Raw genomic sequence first — 19,127 nt, 5'->3', positions numbered from 1 at the left:
CCAATCTTTCATTTTCATTCTGTCTTTTTTTTTTTTTTTTTTTTTAATTAAAGAAACACTATCCAAACTACTGTTACGGTGCAGTGTTTATGGGGTCTGTGGCAGTATACAATACAAATCTGTATTTCATTCGATTCATTTTTTATAGTTCTTCCTAGGACAGTTACAGGTGATGTGTTTTTCTCCACTGTGCAAAGCTTTGGAATCAGACAAGTGGCTGAGGTTCCTGACACACGTAATGAGTGAAGAGAATCTCCTGGCACACCTGTGTGCAAACAGTTGTGTGAAGAGATGCTCAATAGTGTCTAAATATCAGTTTGGTTTGCCAGAAGTGCAGCATGAATTGGCAGGTTGAGATAAGGAGAGAATGATTACATATCTGGATGGGAATGCACCGACTGGCTTAGGAAAGCTGGCTTGGCTCAGGGAAATAATTGGCAGGTGTTTTTTGCCCTGTTTGCTGACTTGAGCAGTGGAAGAAATGTTGCAATCTTGTGGGATACCTGTAGGAAATGTGTGTCACGGAGTGCATGTCTGGTGCTTGGTTCAAAGAGAAAAGAGAAAATGGCTTAGAAGAGCCTGCACAAGTTAAGGAAGAGAAGTAGTTCACGATGGGAGGAAGAAACTGAAGAAGAAAATGCCAGGCTGTGCTCGAGTATACAAAGATAAAATCAGATGAGACACCACATGTGAACATTTGCAGGGTGACTGAAGGAAGCCCCAGCAGTCAGCAGTGGCAAGGAGGCTTTGTCGATGCCAAGCTCACTTCCCAAAAATTAGTGCTGTGGGGAAATGAATATGAAGAAGAGGTGAGGAGATGTTTTGGCTTCGTGGTGCCAATACGCACACTGTAATTGTTTGACAAATCCCCTGTAAATGAAGAGTGGTGAGAGGGATAACAGCTCAGTCTCAGAAGTGATCTACCTCTGAAAATTAGGCCTTCGCACCCAGAAATAGAAAGCTAAGGCAGGGCCCTCGGAAGCCAGTCAGAGGCTGGCAGCCCTTCGCTCCATTTGGAACACGTTTGGGAAGCGGTGAATGGCGGTAGGGAAGCACTAAAGAGCTCGGTTATCTGCTGCCTCTCGCTTTGTCTTGTTGCCCACACAGATGCAGGGTGCCAGATCGGAGCTCTGCTGTTCCCATGGTGGTGGCTCGTGTGGGTGCACCCACTGCTCCCCTGCGCTCAGGACACCGTGGGGCAGGGGAGAATCAGGCCCATGGCCGCTTCAGGGGTGTGCTGTGCACAGAGGATGTCGTGTTAGCAAAGAGGGATGTGTGTCAGCACCAGGCAGTGTCTGGCACTCTGTAGAGCTGGGCGTTGTAGCAGAGAAGACCTCGTCAAAGCAAGGATTTTGTTAAGCGAGAATGTGAAGTGAGCCAAAAGCTACAAGAACGTTGCTGTGGGCCCCATCTGGGAAAATGCCACAGATGAGATATTGTGGGAGTATGTAACAGGATAAGTGGTAGGAAAAATGATATCTCAACATATATAAATCCTCAAAAATACATGAGGGTATAAAGTCTTAATATTAATTTCAGTGATATTCAGAGAAATTTTTTAAAGTGGTACCTCTAGGGGCTGAAGTAAATAGTCCCCCTTAGAATAAACGTTTGATTGAATTCCCAGTGTGCCAAAGTCATTGGGTATCACTAGTAGTCTGGAGTTACACGAACTGAAATAATGATTAGTGTAATCGAATCCAACCCAGCGCTGAAAGGCACAAGCTGATCGTTTGTGGAGATCAGGAGGGGAACCTTCCACCCTTGTGCAGAGTTGCCTAATGGGTGAGGTACCTCAGGGAATGGGCTTTGTTTTGTTTTTCCTTTCTTTCCTAGATCACCCAGGCATGAGTACCATGCCATGGACTCATCTGTTGAGGGGACTTATTACAAACCATCCTCAGGAGATCTCACTAACGAAAAATTAGTGGAAGGAGGTGAGAAAGATCCCACCTGCGTTAGTTCCCTTCAGACTACACAGGGTACCTTGTAGCTCAGCCTGTAGGTTAGTTGAGGGAATAGGGGTCGCTAGAACCTCTCTTACACGTCTACATGAAATATCTGTACACCGAGACCTGGGCATTATAGGAACATTCAGACCAACATAGAAGGCCATAAACCTTGGAGGACTTGAGGCAACCTTGGCTGAAAACAGGGAAGGAACTCTGAGGCACTGAATTTTGGCAGCAAGTTTCAATTAATTCAGTACCCCTTGGTACACACCAGGCTATGGTGAATCTGTGGTGCAACACTTGCTCTGTAGTGAATCTTGCTGCTCACGACGGGCAGCTCACTGGCACCACTCTGTGCACTCCCAGTAGCCACACAGGGAGGCAGTGGGCTGTGGGCCGCTAATGCACATTCACATCGTGCCTCCCTTCCTACTGATTTTTTCAGAGGGCGAAACCTTGGAATCTAGTCTTGAAAATGCTGCAGACAGCTCAAAATGCTGACCCAATGTGAGAGGTATTTCCTCAGGGTATCATAAAGCAAAAAATGAAACCCTCTCTGAAAGCCCTAGCAGAGAGGGAGAAGATTGGAGAGAAATATATTTTGCATGGAGCCCCTAATCTTAATGCTGGAGTGCCATGTACGTAATCAGAAGGACATCTCTTCTACCCAAAAGGGCTTCACATTGCTTCTTTTTAAAAGTCACATTCTTAGGTGGGTCATTTGCATAATGTGTAATCACAATAATATCAGTCATGAAGGCACACGATGTAAACATTATTACAATTACTGATAAATGCCGTAGCCACTTCCAGTAAGGAGATGTGTAAGTTAAGAGAAACAATGAAATGAACCATGAAATCCTTAAATCTGAAGCATATTCCCCCACTTTTTTTAAACCAGAGGCACAGAATTCCTCAGGCACAGGTCTTCACTGGGAATTTTCCAGCCTGAGCCTCATTATATGGACCATTACTGCATTACTGTAAAACCTATTGATTTCAGCCATGGTGATGTGCTGGGAAAAATACCCCCTTCACGGTCTTAATTGCAGCTGCAGCCTCCAAGCTGACCAGAAAGGGACACAGAGCCAGTGAAGATCACAGACTGTTCACCTAAAGCGATGCCACCAGTGCACTGGACCAGGCGGGTCGCTTGGTCTCCGTCCTGGAGCACCCCCGAGGCAGAAGAGGGGCTTGTGGTGTGTGCTCCTGAGGCAGCTGGTGAGCCGCATTTCAGGGAACCGTGGCTTGTTCATGCAGGGGGATTGTGGTCCTGGCTGGTCTTAAATGAGTGTCAGGAACCGTGTGAGTGCTGTAGATACATTTTAAAAAGTGACTTGTGCTCTTTCCTGAGCCTGTAATGAGAGCAATCAGAAAAGCAAGACGACTTGTCAGAAAATATGAGCGGCTAGATGCTGAAGGAACAAATCTAAGGCTTGCATTTATTAATCTCAGTTACATGAGGTATAGACTAATATACTAAATGCATTTGTAATGTAGTTGCCAGTTAAGTTTTTCACTGACTTTGAAGATGATGGGAAGCTTTCCAAACCTCCTTTGTTTAAATGTACATTCAAACCAAAAATAACATTTCAGAGAGCATGGAGTGACGGGCTGCGGACAGATGTGTCTTGGCGTATCATTTCTCAATATGCAGATGCTGAAGAATTTGTCAGCAGAGAAACCTATGGGATGGAGCGTAGAAAAGAGTACCCTCACCACTGGAACACACAGAGGGGAGAGGGATGGTGCCTCTGACTGGCTATGGACTCAGCTCTCAGCAAGTGCTTTTCTCAAGGAGTTTTGGTGCCTGGTTCACAGATTGCAGCTGTCATGGAGCACACATCACAAGGCCATGCATTATGAATGTGTCTGTCTTTTAACTCGAGGCACAGGAGAAGTACAAAGATAAATTAGGCCCTCCCTAAATGAAGGAATGGGTGACTTTCTAAACTCATACAAGTCAAATCTTGGACATGCAAAACACTGGCACCACCTCTGGTGAAAAGCATGTGGCTGTGCTCTCTGCACGGGCTCATCTGGACAATCTTGGAGTTGTACTGCAGACCTTTCTGCAGTTCTGGCTGTGAAAATGATATACTGGGAAGAAGTGGGGATCTTGTAACATGTTTGAGGAATTTACATTGTCCCCCACTCCTGTTTTTCAAAAAATGTGAGAGTAAATTGTAAGGCATTTCTGATATTTATAGATAAAACATCCATCGGGTGTGGATGCTCTCAAATGCGTCCAGAATCCAAGCCCCAGCTGCAAGCTGCCTTCTGCTAATGCAGCTGTAGCATGAGTGCATGGATGATTGAAACTACCAGCCTGAGCAGATCCGGGAGCGAAGGTGTGAGGAGTACTAATATATTTGCAGAAAACAGCACTTAATTAGCTGACTGCGGTTTTTGCAATTTCTGGTTCTTCTTAACCTGTAGCAGTCTTATGAGCCTTTGTCTTATTAAGGGGTGACAAGGCCACTGCCCTGGTAGGTGTTTAGTTGCCTTGATTTCTGTGGGAGTTAGGTGGCTCAACACTTTTGAGGCTCTGAGTCATGGTTCAGTTAATGGATTTCAGCTGCAGAACTTCTAGTTGTGAATCAGGTGCTTGTGCTGGTATTGCTTTTAAATGAAACACCTCATCTGGGTCAAAATCAATGGTTTTCTTTGTGTGTAGTGTCTCTAAAGTCTACCTGTAGCTCGTTGCAGTCTCTTTATCTCTCCTGTACGGCAGGGCTTGTCACATGGAGAAACATCCCTGCCTCTATTAGTGGTGATGAGGAGTAATTAAGTCTGTAGCACGGTGACACCATTTTTGTGGGATTTTCTCCTCAGTCTAGGAAAACGGTGAAACACTATCTCTGTCTGAGGCTCAGAACAGGATCTAGAAATTGGGTCCACACTCAAAATCACTTACCTTTGCTTAAATTCTAGATGTGATATCACTTTTAATAAGGTTCATACAGACCTAAAATGAAAGTAACATCACTGTGATTGCTGGCTTTTGTTTAAATCTCTATGGAGTCACTCAAACATTGAAAGATTCCCTTAGTAAAGGACATGTCACACATCATTTTGGTTTGAGAAAACCTGAAAGACTGGAACCCACATATTAACAAAGGTGAACCTGTCTAATCAGCTCCATTTTGAGGCCAGAGGACAAAAAAAAGAAGACACCTACTTCATTAATATTTTATTTTTAACATCAGCATACTCTTTGTGACTGATCTGATGTAAAAATAAATACACCACTTTAAACTGGAAATCCTCTTTGCTTTTTTTGTGGCGGGTTCAGCAGTTGTAGAACAGAGAGACTGTAAACTCTGAAATGGTTTAATGGTTTTTGTTCTGTGCTTGTATGGCAAAAATACAGAGGAATGTTAGTCCGTGATTAAAGCTGTTATGTATAATGATTGTATAAATAACAACATTCATATATTCCTCTTAGAGGAAAGTACACACAGTGCAGTGGGTACCCTTACATACCCTGTCATGGTAATAAAAGTCAGAAAATGATTTTTCATTCTCAAATTTTAGCGAAGCTGTCTTTAGAGCAGAAGTATACACAGATGTAAGGTTTTCCTGGTAACCACAGGGTTTATTTATGCACCAGGAAACTTGTTGATGTTTAATATTTGTTCAAAGGCTTTCAGTAGTAATTCCTACCAGCCAAAACAACACAATTGACAAGGAGCAAAACTGAACTCAGCCAACAGGCAATTTCTGACTCCATTCTGTGTTTCTGCTTTCTATGGGAAACGGTAAATGTCAGCGTGGGCACCCTCAGGAAACCCATCGCTTGACACCAGAAAGAAGGGTGACTTGCCCCTTAATGGAAATTCTCTCTTTGCTGCTGAGAGGTGGTTCAAGAAGTCACTGGACTTCACCTTGGCATTTTCAACACATTTACTTTTGCTCAAGCTGTTGGGAAGGGGGGTGGTGGGGGGGGTGGGGGGCCATTACTTTAAGTCCCTACAGAATGCCTTATCTCACTTGTTTGAAGGGAGTGAGGAAGTTTATTTCTGTGAGTAAGAATAAAATTCCCGTGGCAGCAGAGGAGATGAGGCTGGAGAGCCTTATGAACAGCTTGCCAGGGCACAAGGTAGGACCAAAATAAAGTGTCTTCAGGGGCTTGAGTGCAGACATTGCTCTCCTAAAGTGAGACTGCCACTGATTGCTCCTGCTGCTTGCTGACGCTGCTGGGCCCCAGGCAAGAAATATATTCATAAAAGCATGTAAATCGGATCTCTCAGTATATGTAAGTATTTAACTCACAACCTGGATCGGTTCTAGTCCCAGGCTTTGGCCAGGACTGTTAGAGACCACTGCTCGAAAACACTTTCATGGAAAAACACCATAATGAGATTGCTCTCGCTGAGGGCTGGAGTCTTGGCTACTTTTGTGGCTGATGTGGATCGATTCAAAGTCAGGAGTGGCCTTGAGCAGTGTCCCAGGGGCAAGGGATCCAGGCTAGAGTTAAGTTTTAAGCGAGCTAGATAGCGTTCTTTGTGAAGAGAAGTTGTTTAAAGCAGTTTTAAGGCATTACAGGGAGTTCAAGGAAGGGTTAAGCTCTTTCCTGTCTCTAGCTATGTGTATGCAAAATGTACTCCTTGAATGACTGGTTTGATCAGCAAAGCTTTGCTCTTGTGCTCTTTTGCTTGCCTTTTCAGTGAACAGAACAAAATGCTTTATAAACATTTGCTTAATATTTCTTACAACATTTTGAGCTTAGCCTTCTTTTCGTATTTAAACTTAAAAACCTAGTGCACTGAATTACCATTTGGTTATAAACTTCACTGTATCACTTCCCTACTATGAGAAAATACTCCCCGCACATGAATACCAATTAGTCCACAGTTGTTTATAAAGTGCATAATGGCTGGAGTAGGTTAATACATTTAACAAACAAATGAACCACAAGGCAACCTGGCAAATATAGGATAAAGAAAATATGACAGTTTAAATTCTTTATATATAGGCATGAGCCCCAACTCCCACCAAGATAATCATAAATAATAAACTTCTCATTTTAATAAAAATGTGTTTTTGGAGAGATAAGAAAAATATATGAATTTATGTTAATGCTGCTTGTAGCAGACATCACTATGAATATTAAGAAAGTGTAGCTTATATTTTAATCACAGTTGTAATTTATATTCACAACATATTTTGTTCCCTATGGTCAATTACAAGGGCAAAGATTTTACATTATTTTTTCTAAATAAATAACTGAAATGAAATGTGTTTGTAAATTGCTCTGCTGTTGATCCTCCTCTAGGAAGTTTTACCATTTTCAGGTAATTTGCAGATTCTTGTCTGGAATGGTTATTTAGACACTGACATTTCTCCTGCGTCTGGCCATGCCTTGATATCAGGGGAATATTTTAGATTACGATTACCCAGGTGCTCTGCTGCAAGGCAGTGCCTCTCCCTCGAACCTTTCCTTCTAAAAGAACATTGCTGCTTCATGAAGGGAGGGAGGGAGATGGTGAAAACCTCATAAAACCTGGTCTCTGAATCTTCACTGCATCCGCACAGAAATTTTTCTTGGCAGGCAGTTTCTTGGCATTGACTGGCTGTCAGCAGGAGCAGCATATCTCCTGAAAATGTGAGAGTCCAGTTCCTCACACTGAGTGGAGGAGGCTGCACTGAGACTTCTTGCATGACATTTTCTACAAATAGTTATGAATTCATTCTAAACCTGTTTTTAGTCAAAACATGCTTAGCATTGTAATGGGATGAACACAAAATTCCAATCCAACAAAGTATGGAGCAGTTGTTAATTCATTTAGTCCTCGCTGGTCAAATACTTCATGCTTGCAAGTAAATCTTAGTGAAGTTATCTTAATGAAGAAGAATCTTAGTGGTCCTCCCATTGGAAGATGGGAGCCTGTGCTCCCTTTAGTTTCCTGCTTATGATTCTAGAATCTTATTTTTATTTTTACTTAAAAAAGATAACTACCAATCTACTGTATACTGTATACCGTATACCATATCTTTCTGTTTGTTTGTTTGTTAGCTTTATCTCCTCCTACAATGTTTCCGACTCACCAAAACATGCTTAACTAGTCAAGAAATACAAAATGTTAAACTGCAAACAGGAAGACGCCAGCTAAATTTTGGGGTTGTAAAGTTCACGCCATTTATGCATGTGCTTAAGTTAGGCATGTGCTTAACTTTGCTCAATTCTGACTTAATTACTACATGAGTCAATATTTTAGATCATTCTTAAAAACAGATACTTTAATCCCTGTATTGTAGGACCATTCTCTGCCCAGGCCGAACAATGGATCATTATTTGGCCTTGTTCTATTTAAATGTCCCCTCAATTGGTGCATAGGTTATTAAGAGGTGGGAGATATGGTTATCTAATTGCTGTTTTAAAGAATAGAGGAGTCTTCTTTCTGGATTTTTACTGAAAAAACTTGAATTTATAAGGCTACTCTGACAATTACTTCCATAGGCCTTGGTGTCCCCTGGTGAACCAGGCAGGGGCGTGCTTCTTTGGAAACAGCAGTATGTCTGGGGTACGGAGGAAAGAGATCTTTCTTAGGGTTTCCAGAAACAGATTTAGTTGTTGAGGACAATAACTTGCTGAAATAGATCCCAAAAAGGGTCTAAGGATCTTGATGCTTGGTGTTGCACTCTTAGCTCTAGGAACAGAGCTCACAAGCCAAAGGTGGGTGTTTGAGTTTTCTGTATTTTAACTAAAGAGAATTAAAACAACAATCATAGTGATGGGAGGGAACTTAATGTGGACAATGTGCAGTGCCAGTGGAAGCATCCAAACCTCTGTCTTTTGTATTTAAGGGGTTCTTTGAGGCCTTGCAGTCAGTGATCTCTACGAACAGGAATACAAAGATCATAATCCCTCCTGCATTTAAAATGTACAAGGGGCAAGGGAGGGAGCAGGACAAAGCAGCAAAATGCTTGTGATGAGAATGTTCTCCTCAGAAAGAAGGAATTTAGGTTAAATTTTGCTCCAGCTGAGGAGATTCAAACACTCACCTCCAACCTTCAATAAAAATATTCTTCCTATCAGCAAATTGGCTATTTTACAGTGGTAGCAAGGGATATCTTCTATATCTCCAGTTGAAACTGGGCCAATGTACAACCAATTATGCAAGAGTCATGGGGACAGAGTTAGAACAAGCAAGAGGAAGTCTATATTTTAATGGTTAGAACTGAAAAACAGGGGTGTAAGGATAACATTAGCGTTTGAAAGGTGGGCCACAGACACACACCTCATTTGCTACTTATCACGCAGATGCCTAAAGCTTTACATTGATATAGTCAAATAAAATTGAAAAGTATCAAGGTATGAGGATGCAATAAATGAAGTCATCCAGGCATAGTAGAGTTATATTATTATAGTGATTAGTTTTCTGGACATCAGAAGAGACAACAGTGGAGCACAACCAAGGGGACTTTATTAACACAAATCTGCAAACATCTCCATAGGAGGACTATGCTCTAGAGTTCTCAACAATCCTAAATATGTATCAGGTAAGTCAAACCTACGCTTTCTGTGTGCCAGGGGAAGTCCAAAAGTTCCTGACCTCATTGCTGGAAGCAAGAACAAATAGGCACTGATTAGACTCAAGTTAAGTATATTTCACCTGAGGGCTCATTAACTATAAGAGAAAGGGAATTGGGATGCCTTTTGAATGTAATAAAACACAGTGCTTGTACTGTAAAAAAATACTGCCTTGATGGCAAAAAATGTATATAATGAGTTTTCTGCTAAAATTATAAAGATACAGCTTAAGAAACAATTTTCCAACAAATAATAAGTAATAACTACAAGAGTGAATGCTAAAAAAGTTTGCAGTTACTAATATGAATATCAGAAAATATAGTACAAAGCAAAAAAGGTAGCATAGTTCCAGTGTATGGTTTAAGTTATGCTATAATTGGGTATGATGCTGAATATAATCACAAGAAGGCTGATAAAGAAATTTGGAAATGTTAAAAAAAAATAATAATTAAAAAAAAAACAAACACCAAACAATAAGGAGAAAGGGGAGATACTCCTAAAGGTGACGCTTAATATTGATATTATGTATAGGGAGAACAATAATAAAAAAGGCTATCAGATTTTAACCATAGAGCAAAAGCAAGCTAATAAAAGATATGCTTTATTGAAAAAAACACCACCAACAAAACATTAAAAAAAGGATGTGTGGCTAGTAATTCATCAGGAAATTTGTCTAAAGGAAAAAAAATTAATGACACCAAAAGGCCATTGGGAACTCTCTACAGAAGGAGTGCTCTGCTCCTGTTAAAAATTATGTGTTTATTAATGTCTGCACAAGTACTGCAGGACTGTAAAAGGATCAGAACAGATCCAGAAGGAAGATGGCTTTGTCAGCGATGTTTATTCATTTAAAATTATTACTGAAATGAGGAGGACTTCACCGGTTTTACTGTTTGGTTAGTGGTTGCAACAGCTCTGGATTCACAGATAATAGTGGCCTCATCAGCCCAATTTTGGGTCAATAAACAAGTAGCACAGAAGCTTCACTGTTAAAGCTTAAGGGTTGGAATCAGTTTATAAAACAAAGAGGTGATGAACATTTGAAGATTCCTACCTTTATAGGGAATATACTTTATTTCTCTGAATCTCGCAAAACACGTATCCCAGATGGTTTAATTTAGATTTAATTGAAATCCTCAACGTTAGAATTAGAGCGACAGTGTCTCTGCCTATGTACTGTTCTTCATAAAAATAAAGTCCATGTCAGAAGAAAAGATGGAAATTAAGTAGCACTAAAAAATAGACTTTGTGAGTAAAACTGAAAATCACAATAATTACATGATGGGCAGTGCCTTATTAAATTTATCTAGAGAATGCCAGGAAAGGCTTTAAAAATTATAAAGGGATATCTATTAGTTCATATAGTGGTTTTAGGAAAAAAAAAAAAAAGATGTAGGCATGAGACTTGGAACAATGAGCTTGGACTGTTTAGGAGAAATATAATGAGATGGAATTCCATCTATCCAGATAAGGATATTATCTCATAAGGATATTATCCTATAAGGATAAGGTAATATCCTTATAGGATATATCTGGGATCCTTATTCTATAAGGACATTATCGAGAGATGATAAATGTGAAAAGTCCCTTCTTGGATAGAACTGCTACTGACAAAAACAAGAGCCCAAAACCAAAACTTGGTTTGCAAACCCAAATTTGTATTTGCAGACAAATATTTGCCTTTGTGATATCATTTCTTTCAAATGGGGAAGCAATTAGGCACATTAACAGTCAGACATTTAAAAAAGATTATCTGGGATAGCCATGAGATAGTGGATGCTCCTCTGAAAGGTGTGGAACCCAAGTGTCTTTAGGAGGGCTCAATTTCTTAACAGTCGTCTTTTTGTAGTTAAATATTTTAAAAACTCAATCCAAATAAGGATGTACCAAATCAACCTCCCTCTTGAGTTAATAGAAAGCCGTATTTTCTGCTAAGTTCTGGCAGAGCTACAGACAAGAAAGCTTAAATGATGCAAACCAAACTGTGTTTTAGAAAAATAAGTCCCTTAGGTTAAGTACAAGAATATTCCTCTGTGACATTTAGTACATCACAGAGTCTAAAAAGAGGTTTATTCTCAGTGTGGGGGCACAGAGAAAGTGTTTTCCTTGGTAACATTTCTGTGTTTTTCTGTGGAGAAATATGAAAAATGCTATCAGAACTGAATCAGCATGGGAAACTTCTTTCCTCTTGCATTGGGTTCAAATGCTTCAAAAACAAGGAACAAGACAAGTCTGTTCATTATAATTTGTTTAATTATTGAACTATAAGTGCCAAAGATTAGGGACATTGAAGAAGTTTAGTAAATAAATGTACTGGGAATATGCTGATTACTTCATGCTAGCTATACAAAATTTCATTTTAATGAAATGGAAGCTTTCATTTGGGAACCAGTTTACAGACAATGCCTAGGTTTCAAAAGAGGATAACTGCCTATTGAAAACAACGTCAAAAAGGTTAGATATGTAGGTATAAATACCAGAATAGAAGAGCTACATACTTTATCATATTAGGTTTATGTTATAAAAATTATCTGTAGTGACATAAACAGATGGATGTCACCATAGACAGAATCATAGGCATTCTGCCTGAAAACCTGCATCCTTTTTCAGGGATTTCTTTTATAATCTTCCAGCTTTATTGTCCCAAGAAAATTAAGATGTTAATAAGTATTTTATTCTGTGGTCAGCATGAAAAACAATAGGGACAGCAGAATTGCAGAGATCATTCATTTGTGAAGTGACAGATCAGGATGGAGCTAGAATACATTCTTACTGGAGAGAATCTATTATGGACTAAAGCAGAGACAGGCATGTATGTATGTCATGACTGAATGATGTATCAGACCATATTTCAAAATTATGGTCCCAAGAAAGTGCATTTATTAATTAGGCCTTAGTGAGGTATAAAGAAAAGAAATTCCTGGGATGAAAAAAGAACATTTAGACTGCTAAAATAAATACAAAGATCTCTTCTGGGATGCATGACGCTGAAAAAAAGGTATGTTACATTAAAATACACACACAATAAGTTAATACGTATTACTTGCTTTATTGAAACACTTCTGGAAGAAAATAGCAACCGCAACTGCATAAAAGCATTTCAGACATAGGATAGCATTTTGGTAATTAAGATTATGTCTAGACCATCTAGTTATGAATGTTTTTTCAGAGGTAAACTACATTAAGCTATTTAGTTATGAAGTGCAAATTGTAAATATGAAACATCAGGGAAAGAATAAAATATAAAGAATGAAATGAGCAGAAGTAGGTGATAAATACTGGCTTTGCTACTAATCAGGTAGTGTTAGTTCTGTGCTGCCTGGTTCACAGAATATTTTTCTCTCTGTATAATAAAGTACATTTTGTTGTGTTGGATGTCTGTCTAAAATGCCAAACAAACTGTCTTTCAGAAAAATTATATGGCACTGTTACATTTCAATGTGTACTGGAAATCTGACAGGAATAAAAAAAACAACCTCAGACAGGGAACTCAGCTAGGTCTTAAAGGTATGCAGTGGGAATTGGTGTGCTAACAAGATTTCAGTTGCCCTTTGTCTATAACCTCCTCTAAGCCTGAACCTGTGCCCTTTATTAATTTTTTTTTTTACAAGCCACATAGAATAAATAGTAGAATATTTAAGAAGAGAGACTTCCTGTAGTTAGGGTATTAAGAAGAAGAGTAAAGGTAGTAATATACTTTGCCTAGGAAAAATGGCATCAACAAAACAAAAAATGAAGCAGGTGCTATTGTCTGAGATGAAAAAACAGTAGAAAAAAATGCAATTGTAAAGGAAGATCACTTAAATGTCCTTCCTTAACTGTCCATACTTGTCCTGTCCCAAATGTCTGGCTCTCTGCCTTGCTAAAAGTGTTCAGCTTCTCCTTGAAATCTAAATTTTTATGTTAAAGATGAAAGATTACCTGTAAAATTAAGCTGTATTTTTTAATTTATAAAAAAGTTAGGGGATTTCTCTGACAGTGTAAGATCAATATATATTTTTCTATAGAAGTTGCAATCACAGGAGGCTACACTACAGTTTCTGCCAAAGAGACAATGTAGGGACACTTCATATAAATTTGCCAATGTAGGGAAAGGATCATCACAGGGTAAACAAAAGTTTCATGCAAACAAGTGTTCATTCAGACCACGTGCATACTAATTCTGAAGAGGTCAAAATTTGACTTCTGCCTACCTTGGCAGTATTGTTTTAATAGCCATCTGTGAGTGTCTTTTCAGCACTAAAATTATTTTTAATGTAATGTTTCCTATGCTGGATGAAAATAGTTTTTATAATCTAAAGTGGGACTTGAGCCCAGTATCCCAATATATAAAGCCATTACATTAACCAGCTGAGATGCTCCGTCATAAAAAGATAACTACCTTTACATAAATAACTCCTGACAATGCAAGCAGAGCTTGTCTTTGAAGGTGAGAGAGAACACTGTAGTTTACTGTATTATGTGAATGATAAAAATGATATTTATAGACCAGACTAAAATGACCCTAGTGATGAGCACTGAGAGATTTACACTTTAAGGGGAAAAAAACTTTTTAAGAACTGACATCATCATCAAACAATTTGTGTTTCTCAGTGAATCTATGAGCTGAGCCTGGTGTTTTAATGACTAGAAATCATGAATATTAAACTAGAGAAAAGTTGACAGTATTTAAATGAGCATCATTAAGAGACACATAAATTAACAGGATTTTTAGTTCTTGTGGAACCGCCGTTTCAATGTTAATTAAACAACTGGAGTGCTCTTGTGCATTCCCAGCAAACTGTCCCTAATGTGTTCTGCTGAATATCATTATGGGTGGCTGCCTTGCTGTTTAATTATTTTCAAGCTGATTTTTTTTTTTCCGTTGCTGCAGTGGTTTTGTGCTTGTCTTGCATTCAGAAGGTGATGGGGCTTAATCCCAAAGGAGTCTGTCAGTTTGATCTACATGTGGTGCCTATACTGAAATACCCATTTTTGTAACTAATAAAACATGCACATATAGTGTTGCTGCCTAACCCTGCTGAAAAAGCCCCACTATTGCCTGCATTATCTTTGTACGTAACAGCCATTTGATGACTTACTGGGATTTTAGCGGTAGTTCTCTATCACAGTGGTAATCATTATTTATTCCATTCTGCACACGCAGGTGGTAGGGAATATGAATTTAGATATAGAGCCGGGAAGCAAAATAAGCATGAGCTCTAGTTATTTTATAAATGTGAAGAGCAATCCTGCACAAAGCTCTGTTTGCTCTATCTGTTTAGCAAATTCACTGTTCCTTTACTTCTACCTGCACTAGGTATGTGTAAATCAGGAATTAAAAGTGTTTCTTTTCAATCACAGACATTCAGCTCAGTACCATGTCGGTAGCGAGCACAGACTTTTTGATTTTCCTTTAACAGACCTTGCCTTACCAATCTCCCTTGGGTGGCTCTGCATCCTTCCCTTCCCATGGCAGTGGCACTCTGCCTGCCTTGCAGACATGTCCTCAGATGTTCACGTTTGAAGGCCATGTTGGATGGGGCTTTGAGCAACTTCGTCTGGTGGGAGGTGTCCCTGCCCATGGCAGCGGGGTGGACCTGAATGATCTCTAAGGTCCTTTCCACCCCAAACCATTCTGTGATTCTGTGATTTATCCAGACTCCATGTTAGACTGCCTGCTCAGCCAGAGGCCTGCCATGAGGCTCTGTGTGGACCCCTGGAATGGAAGACCACCTCTGCTTTTTAGGTTTTCACCAATGTTACCTCCTGTCTTGCCAGGTGGTTCCTCATACTATCTGCCTTGAACCTCATGTCTGACCATCAGGAAGCCCTGTTTGGACATGGGTCTGGGCAACCTGCTCTGGGTGGTCTTGCTTGGGCAATAGGGTTGGACCAGATATTTGGTCCCTTCCAACCTCAGCCATTCTGTGCTTCTGTGCCCTCCTGAAGCCAAGGAAGATGTCCAGACCAAGCACATAGAGGTGAACATCCCAGCTAAGCTACCCATAGGTAGGTGCTGCACTCTACAAGTGAGGCAAACACCGTGCCAAGCATCTGCGTAGGCTCCACGTAGATGGGCCACTGGGGACTGGGCCAGCTCTAGCTTACGCAATGAAGAGGATGTGGGTATTTTCTGCCCCTTCTGCACTGCCTAAGCACAACAGAGAGAAGGCTCTAAATGCTGAGTTAATGTCCATTAAGTCATATGCAACTGCCCTGCTTCCTTCCCTGCTGCCCTGCAGCGTCATTAGGAGCACAGAACACTGCCTCCAAATTATGGCTGCATATTACTGAAACCCATCAGATCTAAATCTTTGGGGCTTTGAACACATTCCTAATCCATTTAACCTCAACTGACCGACAGCCTGGCCTTCAGAATAAAAACGTGGGTGGCAACATGACAAATTGCTGGCTGGCCTGAGTTTGAGAAAAGGTCTTTTTAAATTTGTGAGTTGAGGCAAGAAAAAAATATTCTTGTTTTCTGCCCAGGAGAAGGCAGACTTGGATGTGTCAGCTGGTGATGTTTCCCTACTCTGTACTATTACTCGGTATCTAAGTAAAGCCAGAGTGCAGGTGTTAAAAAAGCTCTACCATCCTACACATTTGTAATGCCAATAACTGCATAAACACACTAGGAGCAGCAGTGGCTTTCTCCATGGAGTACAGCAATCTGTAGAGATAATATACTTAGTGGTGCTGTGCTGAAGTTTTGAGGAAAAAAGTAGATGGAAATTAGAAGTCTGATACAATCCTTGGTTTTAGGATTTTTTTTTTTTTTCCAATTTACTGAGAAACATGACTGAACATTTGTCGATGGGGGAAAAGTATTTTGCATCCAGACCTCAATTTAATTAACTAAAAGTTGTTTCTGAATGTTTTTCTTCCTACCTACCTACTCACAGTTGCCTGTATTAATAGAAACGGTTGATAGATGTCTTCGGGGGAACTTCCTATCTAATTAGTAGATTTTTTCATACTGCATCTTGCCAATAAAAACAAAATTAAAATAACCAAACAAAGCTAATTATGTGGTGCTTTGAAATACCTGTCACATAGTTGAATATACATTTCCTCCTCCCCTTATTGTACATTACATCAGTTAATAGGTATTTATACATGATGCATTTCACTTTCTGACAGAATGCCGTGGTGTCATGTTTGCTGAGGAGGTGATACCCAGGTCCTTTCTGAACGGTTCCTGACTGGAGCAGCAAGAAATGAGGCAGCTGGATTTCACAGAGTAAGCAGTCGCATCAGCCAAACAAGTTCTTGACTTTATTTGTTTAGTCTCACATCCTTGGAGATCCTCCCACCCCTCTTCCCCACCAAATCTCTAAGTAGCTGGTGACAGGAGATGTGAGTATTGAATGCAGAGCTGGAGTAGCACAGAGTTTGGGGTGTCTGGATGGGAGACCTATTTAGGTTAGATTTGGTGCCTGATTTGGTCTTGGGTTGGTTTGGGATAATGCAAAAGGGTGCTGTTCGCATGTTGTCTCTTAGAAGGTGTAAATAGTCCTTGGCTTAGTACTCCAGTACTGATTTAATAAAATGTATTCTGTATAGTCTCTCCAGATTTATTCCAGACTTAATCATAATGTAGGAAAGCATGATATTGTGTCTCAGTTTGGCTCAAGTGAAAAATAGAGTTTACTTGGAGGTAGACCAGCTCTTCTCTGAGTCATCAATTTGCTGAATTTTTACCAACTTTGACCAATCTCTTGGGATTTCCTGACCTCAGGGAGGGGGTGAGAGGCAGACGTATGTGCAGTTAGATTCTTTTTGTAGGATAATGTTCAACTCACTGAATACACACTGGATATTGCTTCCAGAGCTGGCAATTTCATGTAAGTCGTCTGCATGGTTTCAGATTGCATGCTACAAGCAGCTGGCAGAGTTGTAGACAGCTCTGTGTTTTATTACTTATAAAAGACCTGTCTTAGGAGGCATGTGTGGCAGTTCCTATGGATATTTAGACCAGTAGGAAGTTGTAAATGCCAGCAGCAAAAGCAGGTTGCATGGTGCTGCTAGTGCAAAGGCAAACAGAACTGTATTGGATAAAAATCTTGGCTACAGGTTTCAGGAGGGAGGACAACAAACCTAACCCAGGAACAAACTCCCATCAGTTTAGCCAGCCAGCAACACCCACGATAATTCAACAACCAAGGTAGGAGGCAGGCTTTCCTTTGCACTGAACTCTGCTGGAGGAAAAAATTAAGGTCTATAAGCTGAAAACAGTGCTTCAAGGGTCATGCCAAATGCATGCTCCTAGCACTGTTGAAGGCTGCATCTTCCTTATGTTGAAGGGCAATGATCTTCCTCATTTACATTTATTACAGCGGCCACGCTGATATGATTTTGATTCATTAGACCAACTTTTACCTTTGACTCATTTGAATTTCTTGGAAATATCTGGTACAGTCTATAAATTCTTGTCTTTCTTTCGTATGAAAGAGGAAATATGAGCCTCCAAAAATGCATTTTATAATGAAGACAACTGTGCCATCTTATTACTTATTCCTCCTCACCAACTCCCTTGTGTTTAACTTCCACAGTAAGTGCCACACAGCACAAACTGTTATTCCCGAACACAAGGCTGTATTCAAAACAGTTATTTAATTTTGCTGGGCCTGTAGCATAGGATCAAGCAGTGTTGTTTAGGTGCTAAATGTTTTATAGAGATTTTCAGAGTGTTTCTGTGTCATTTAAGTATTGCAAATTGCAACCAATGTCTTGTCAATAAGGCATTATACGGGTGGACGTCTTTGTGAAAATAATCAGAGTAATGAAAACATTTACATGCCCATGCCTCCCAATTTTGGATTTTCTTCTTTGCTGCCTTTGAAGCTTTAATTTATCTGAAGGTTGTTCTGAAGCTGCCTGCAGGTTTTCCAATAGAATCCCATATCCTAATTCGTGCCTCTTCAAAGCTAAGCCCATACATGTTTTTGCTCCTTTCCCTTCAGTCGATGATATCATTGCCATCTGTAATCTTTAGGTATTAAAAGGTAGGGATAGATTTTAAATATATCTTCATGTAGATAGATACTTCCATTGCTTAGCTTTCTGGCTCTGACTAAAATAGAGATGTAATGAATCCTCTGGTCAACATCTTTAGGCCTATTGCATGAAGGAACCTGGGGATTGTTCAGCAGGTGAATCCTTCTCCTCCCAGCTCTGAATACTGGTCTGCCTGCTCCAAACAGCTGCTGCCACAAGTTTTGGTTACTGAACAGGAATAAAGTCAGGGCTAGATTGCCAGCCCTGCAGTGTGTGTTTTTATTTATACCTATACAAATTCTGATTCTGTGTCCTATTTGACACTCTGCACAGTTGTCAGTGATGTAACAAGGTGTTGGAAACCTGGCCTAAACTCACCACCTCTCAATATCTCTCTCTCTCTCTCTCTCTCTCTCTCTCTCTCTCTCTTTTCCTTCCCCAGCAGACTTTAACAAACTAATGAAATTGGGCTTTGGCACCCTTGTTCTGAAAGGGTCTGGGATAGTGGATGAGAGGCAAACTGGTTCCTGGACATCAGCAGTTGCTGCTCTGTGCAGGTTATGATGCAAAGGTGCAAGCTATGCGTGCTCACTGCCTCTGCCGTGCATGGCAAGCTGGGTCAAGTTTTCCTCAGTGTGTAGGAGGAAAGGAGAAGGTTG

The 19,127-nt window shown here is 40.2% G+C and overlaps 1 long non-coding RNA gene across 3 annotated transcripts in view; it reads left to right on the top strand.

The window, feature by feature from the left end:
- The window catches only part of LOC106019428 (uncharacterized), a 158,607-nt gene that overhangs the window by 94,094 nt on the left and 45,386 nt on the right, over positions 1-19,127 (top strand). For all 3 annotated transcript variants that reach the window (XR_003498781.3, XR_011810925.1, XR_011810924.1), the window contains one exon: positions 16,612-16,711. This is a non-coding gene — a long non-coding RNA (uncharacterized lncRNA). The remainder of the gene's footprint in view (positions 1-16,611; positions 16,712-19,127) is intronic.

This window comes from Anas platyrhynchos, chromosome 8 (genome assembly GCF_047663525.1).
Source record: "Anas platyrhynchos isolate ZD024472 breed Pekin duck chromosome 8, IASCAAS_PekinDuck_T2T, whole genome shotgun sequence".
NCBI lineage: Eukaryota > Metazoa > Chordata > Aves > Anseriformes > Anatidae > Anas > Anas platyrhynchos.
This window is presented reverse-complemented; position numbering and strand designations above follow the sequence as displayed.